The following is a 6238-nucleotide window of genomic DNA, read 5'->3' as shown; positions in this document are numbered from 1 at the left end:
AAGTCGAGCACCACTTCTTATTCAAAGTAACGAAAACAACTTTCGAAAACAAATTATGCAAGGAACATGGAACATATCGTGCAAGGAACACGGTCTACGGACAAGCACACAGGGGCCATCGACTTGAAATTCAAGCTTCCAAAGAATGTTGGTTTCAACTCCGACCGCAGACCCCACGCTGCAGCAGTAACTGATCATGATACAGAGCCAGTGATTTCTCCATCGTCCTGGGAGAGACTCGAACCCGCGACATCTGAGTGGCATGCCACGACACGAACCACTATACCAGCGGGACCAGCTACGGATATGGATTGTACTGTATTAGACAAAGTGTTTTTGCACAATACATAGCAAGACGCGGCTTCATACTACCAAGGAACACACGCCCATCTGACATTAATTCCTCCCAGTCTTAGTAACAGAGACAAATTGCGGACACAGCTCTAGCGAGAAGCCATCTTTGCGTGACCGTCACACACACGTTTTCAGAACACGTCCATTACGCGAAATCGATATAATCTTAACCAAATATTTACATCCACTGATACCAGGGTCACGTGACCTCATCCCTGGTAATCCTCTGCAATTCAGAGGATAAAAATTAAGATTTTTAAAATCTGATACGTTCTTTCACTATTCGGAACGAACAGATCGCGTAAATTTCGGTGCGAGTGGCTAGTTATTTATTTTGAGTTGGTATTTATCTGGAATTCTCGTACATTCATAATTATAATAACTGTCGTCAACACTGTGATACAGCGAGGTAATGCGGCGAGGATTAGTCTTTGTAACGGCGCCTCAAATTTCTTTGCATCAGTTCGAAGCTTTAATTTCTCTCATTTTTATCACATGTCATCCACAGCTGCCTCTTCTATTTTATATTTTCGTTAGTGCAGAGTGACGTTCTTGCCAATTCTAATAAAAGATCCTCTTGATGCTGTAAGCCTAATACTTCACATCTTCCTTTCCTGTATTCTGAACATCAAAAATTTTATATACGAGGAATTTTATCAAGCGTTTATAAGCACGTACCAGGCCCAGATAAAACAGTGCAGTTAACCCAAAGATTTAAGCTCCTGCCACTGACCACTGCACTGCTAAGGATAACAAACCGTCGACGAATCTTGCAACAAACCTTAGCGATCTGGTGCAAACGGCAATGGGCGACAACGAAGCCTGAGAGAAAATAAAGTTCGCATGGACTCCTGTCTCGGCTTATCTGACTTATGGCGTTATCCATATGGCGTATAAATTATTTTTGTTAGCTTCGATTACCTGTGTTGTCCTTTTCCGATTGCCTTTATTTAGCACGTAGCCGTTCACTCCTATGGGTGGCTTGGTTTGCGTAGACGACTGTTATATTATCTGCCTTCAGGCTTAGTCTTGTTCTGTTTTGTTTCCTGATATCTAGAAAAAGCATTTGCGAAAGAAAAAAATACGCAGGATAATGCTTTTAAAAAAGTAGGGTATCAAAGATTTTTCAAGGGTACTCTTATAATACTACTACTACTACTACTACTACTACTACTACTACTACTACTCCTAATAATAATAATAATAATAATAATAATAAATGAACAGTATAAGTGGCCACTTCCACCTGTGGATAACAGCTTACATCGACCTCGTACACCAAACTGTACAGAGTACCTAAAATTCTTTGCAACCGGTGGCGACACAGCTGCAGTGCTTTCTGCCTTTTACTTCTCAATTTTTCCCGCTCGTCTCTTCCCATTTAGCTGTTCAACTTCTTCAGCAACTTTACTTTGGTCCTACTCTCATTCCTGATTCAGGAACCTAGAATCATTCGGACCTGTTTCATGTAGAAACAGTCTATATAATGTAATGGGGCGGTCACATTACACCTCTTTCAAATAATAATACGTAATTTTTCCTAAGTCTTCTATAGTAAGGATATAACCACCATTATAAGCTTCACAATTTAAAACTCCAGAGGACAGAAAAGTTAATACAACAACAGCAAGAACAATAATGATATTTAATGGTACAAAACTTCAAATTCCAAGCACTATAAATAAATAAATAAAAAAAAAAAATAAAAATATATATATATATATATATATAAAACTCAAAGGTACTATGAATATACATACATAAATACACACACACATATATATATACATATATACACTCTAGGCTACCAAGAATACATTTAGACCATCGAGTTTAGAATAACAAAATGAAAAAGAATTAATAGAGACAGATATCGTGGTCTTGTACACTGAGCCCGAACTGACACTTCAGGTATGCGAGGGACGGGAGTCTCATCAGATCTCATATAATTACTTCAAAGAGAGAGAGAGAGAGAGAGAGAGAGAGAGAGAGAGAGAGAGAGAGAGAACTTTTACATATATATTATATATTTATATATGTATATATGATAACTGCCTAAAACGATACGCTGTATCTTAGCTACAACCATGAGGGTGAGTCGGGGGAGAGAGAGAGAGAGAGAGAGAGAGAGAGAGAGAGAGAGAGAGAGAGAGAGAGATAATATCTCTCCTGCCTTTCATCTTTCTACATAATATTATCTGCTGAAATATATGATGCGATTATAATGTTACGGAAAGAACTATAAATTAGTAGAGAGAGAGAGAGAGAGAGAGAGAGAGAGAGAGAGAGAGAGAGAGAGAGAGAGAGAGAGAGAGAGAGAGACTCCCCTCCCCCTCACCTCTCTGTACATAACACTACCCACTGAAAAACATATGATTAAAATGTTACAGAAAGAAATACAAATAAGTAACGAGAGAGAGAGAGAGAGAGAGAGAGAGAGAGAGAGAGAGAGAGAGAGAGAGAGAGAGAGAGAGAGAGAATTTTCCTCCCATCTCAAAGGAAACCGTACACACTTCAATAAGGATTCTCCTATTCATTCCATCCTTGCTCCGCTGCTTACCGAATTTATTTCAGTCCTCGTCTTTCTCCTTAAAACCCAGATTAGCGAATGAAGATCAGCGTATCGATAATAGGAATTGCTGGGTAAAGCTGAATTCCAGTGATCGTAACACTGTTGATGAATCAAAGGAATTTATGCAACGCATACTCGGGCGCGCGTACGCACGGGCACAGACACACACACATACATGTATATACAGTAGTATATATATATATATTATATATATGTATATATATACATATATACGTATACATATATATACTGTATATACATATATACAGTATACATACCCGATTGATACCTTTCTCCTCTTAAAGGGATTAGACTGGAGGTGGGGGAACCGGAGCAATCCGGTCCTCAGCCGATCTTTTTGGGATGAGACTGCAATACCCACGTCTTACACCTTACTCTCAAATGACGCTGATACAGGCTCACTGCTGGGTCGACTGGTGCAGGCAGGTCGGGATCGAACCCCGGCCCTTGCAAATGCCAGTCCAGTAAGTAGTTGTTCAGCGAATATATATATAATATATATATATATATATATATATATATATATATATATATATATATATATATATATACATACATATATTACAGAAATAAATAAATGAAGATGACACTAATAGTAAATGTCAAAAGAACAGACAGAATTTCAATTAAAAAAAGAAAAGAAATTTAGAAAAACTTGAAATATCAACGCATAAGCGCCTTACCTGTTACCTAAAATAACAAATAAAACATTGCCCCAACTGAGACGGAAAATAGTGTAGGAAAGCATAAAAGAAAAGCAACAAAACAAAGAAAAGAAAACAGACTTATACAAAGCTACGATACTCTTGTTGTAATCAGAACATAAATAAAAAATGGGGGTACGATCTCTAAAGAGGCTAGGCCCATAGGCCTACAGGATATCACTATGTACGTTTCCCGGTAATGGCATCATCTCGATTAATATTTTGAATTTTGATCCATGAAAGTAATATCAATATCATAATATTATTACTATTTCATCATGAATTCATAGGCCTATAGAATACTGCAATTTAAATTTTAAGCCCAAGCCTTAAATAAACTTGATTTTTCTAAGCATTTTCAACGTAAATACAATACGAAATCTTCATTAAAAATTGTGCATAGTTACATTCAGTTACACTTTGACTATTTTTATTTTTTTTAGTTTATAAACCCATTCGCAATTACGCCTTCGTTATACTTAAAACATATCGATATGAATAATTGCAAATTACCATACAATAATTAAAACTTATAAGGACCACAATAAACTGATTATAATAAGGACTACAATAAAGCATATAAAAGGTTGATTTAAATACAATGTATACACTGATCTACGCTAAGTAAGCATAAAAAGCTGTTTAGGCCCATAAGGGAAGTTATTATAAATGCAATAACAATATATGATTTGGGTTGTGGGTCTTGTTTCTTTTAAATACCCTCATAAGAGTACTAATGAGAATTTAGAAGTTTAATTATGAAAAGTAATATTTTTCAGACAAATAAATGCTACAGTGTGACTAGGCCTACATACTACAACTAATTAAAAAGGTTATTTACACTAGGCCGATTTTTTCGAAAAACTTTTACGGAAGAAAACTGATCGTAAAATTCTCAAATAATGATGAAAAAAGCTAATGAAACAAATAAAAAATAAATAAAAGACAGAAGAAATATAGCAAAAATCCTGTAACATCAACGAAGCGACCGCTCGAAATCATCCTGAGCCTCGACGATCTACTAGATGACCGTCAAAGAAAATAAAAGATTAAAATTAAAGTAAAGTGAGGGAAGAGAAAACTCTTGGCGAGACGCTCACCTTACTCCACACACGAGAAAATATGGGTCGGCGTATCCATTATGAAGACCGGCTACAGACCATATCCACAAGAAGACGCACTTCCCCCTGACACAAGGTTTTAACGTATCCACACTACCAAAAAAACATCCCTTAAATTATTTACAGATTCGCTTGAGCAAGCGTTATTTTCCAACACTCATACAACGATATTTCACTCACTGATTCACTGTAAAATGTCCATCAAAATAACGCGGGCATGATCACTTTTCAAAACCGAAAAAATTAATTTTGGGAAAAACGAGGAACGAGCTGACGCCGAGGCTCAACTCAAGAGGCGGCACAAGCGAGGAGCGGCACAGACCTTTCGTCGATGGGGTCTCGCACTCGACTGAAGCTGAGATGAAAATCACTAGTAGTCTAGAGGTTTATCCCCGGGACTCCCAAGAGTTGCCATCGCTTATTTTTTTTTTATTTTTCCGCCAGCTCCTGCGCTCAAAATTTTTTAACTTCTGAATGCAAAATCGGTGATTTCTCTTCGTTCAAGTGGAAAAATGATACGGTTACAATTGCATGGCGGAATACAAAGCGCTGTGGGAAATAATTGCCAAGTAAAATATAAAATATTTAAAAATTCCTTGTAAAACACGAACACAGTATTTTACATATTTGCGTATGTATATATAATATATATATACTGTATATATATATATATATATATATATATATATATATATATATATATATATATATATATATATATATATATATATATATATATATACACACACACACAAATACGAATAATTTCACGTCTCCGTAGAGCTCATTATTGTGCCTATAAATTTGAGCGCAAATCATTTTTAAAGATGAAGTTGATGAGAGAGAGATGATATAATAAGGAATCTTGATATTATTACATATATATGTGTGTGTGTGTATACAAACACATACATACATATATACATATACATACTGTATATATATATGTATATTATTATTATTATTAGCTTCAAGATACCATATGATATCATCTCGCTCTCATCGCCTCATCTTTAAAACTGATTTGCGGGTAAATTTATAGACACAATAATGAGCTGCACGGAGACGTGAAACTATTATAATCTTATGAATATAAATCAATATTCAGACTGCTGCAATTATTGATTTATTGGATTTAAGTCAATTCTTCCGGATCTACATTAACTGAATACAAATATGCGACGTGTGTTTAAATATACATTTATGGACGGAATGAATTTTGTTCAAAATGTTTTGTTTGCGGGGTAATATCTTGGTTGGTCATTAATTTGACGGATGTAAATTTTATTAGTATAAAACGATTCTACTTACATAAATAATTATCGAGACGCATTACATTTACTGATCTATGATTGAGACAAATCTATACACGTGGACATAAATTACTGATAATGGAGATTAAACCAAGTTTAATTAAAAGACTTAAATGTATTAAACCTATTCACATTAAACAAGCACGCAGGGGC

The 6238-nt window shown here is 35.6% G+C and overlaps 1 protein-coding gene across 6 annotated transcripts in view; it reads right to left on the bottom strand.

Moving 5' to 3' along the window:
* The window catches only part of LOC136834774 (uncharacterized), a 660322-nt gene extending 655199 nt beyond the window's left edge, over nt 1–5123 (bottom strand). For 3 of the 6 annotated variants that reach the window (XM_067097408.1, XM_067097411.1, XM_067097412.1), the window contains exon 1: nt 4752–4891. The gene's annotated coding sequence lies outside the window, so the exon portion shown is untranslated. Of the gene's footprint in view, nt 1–4751 lie in introns of all 6 variants that reach the window. The other 3 variants (XM_067097409.1, XM_067097410.1, XM_067097406.1) reach the window with 2 other exon arrangements.
* Between the last annotated feature and the right edge of the window lie 1115 nt (nt 5124–6238).

This window comes from Macrobrachium rosenbergii, chromosome 54 (assembly GCF_040412425.1).
Source record: "Macrobrachium rosenbergii isolate ZJJX-2024 chromosome 54, ASM4041242v1, whole genome shotgun sequence".
NCBI lineage: Eukaryota > Metazoa > Arthropoda > Malacostraca > Decapoda > Palaemonidae > Macrobrachium > Macrobrachium rosenbergii.
The sequence above is the reverse complement of the archived record's forward strand: the minus strand, read 5'-3'. Positions and strand labels throughout refer to the sequence as shown.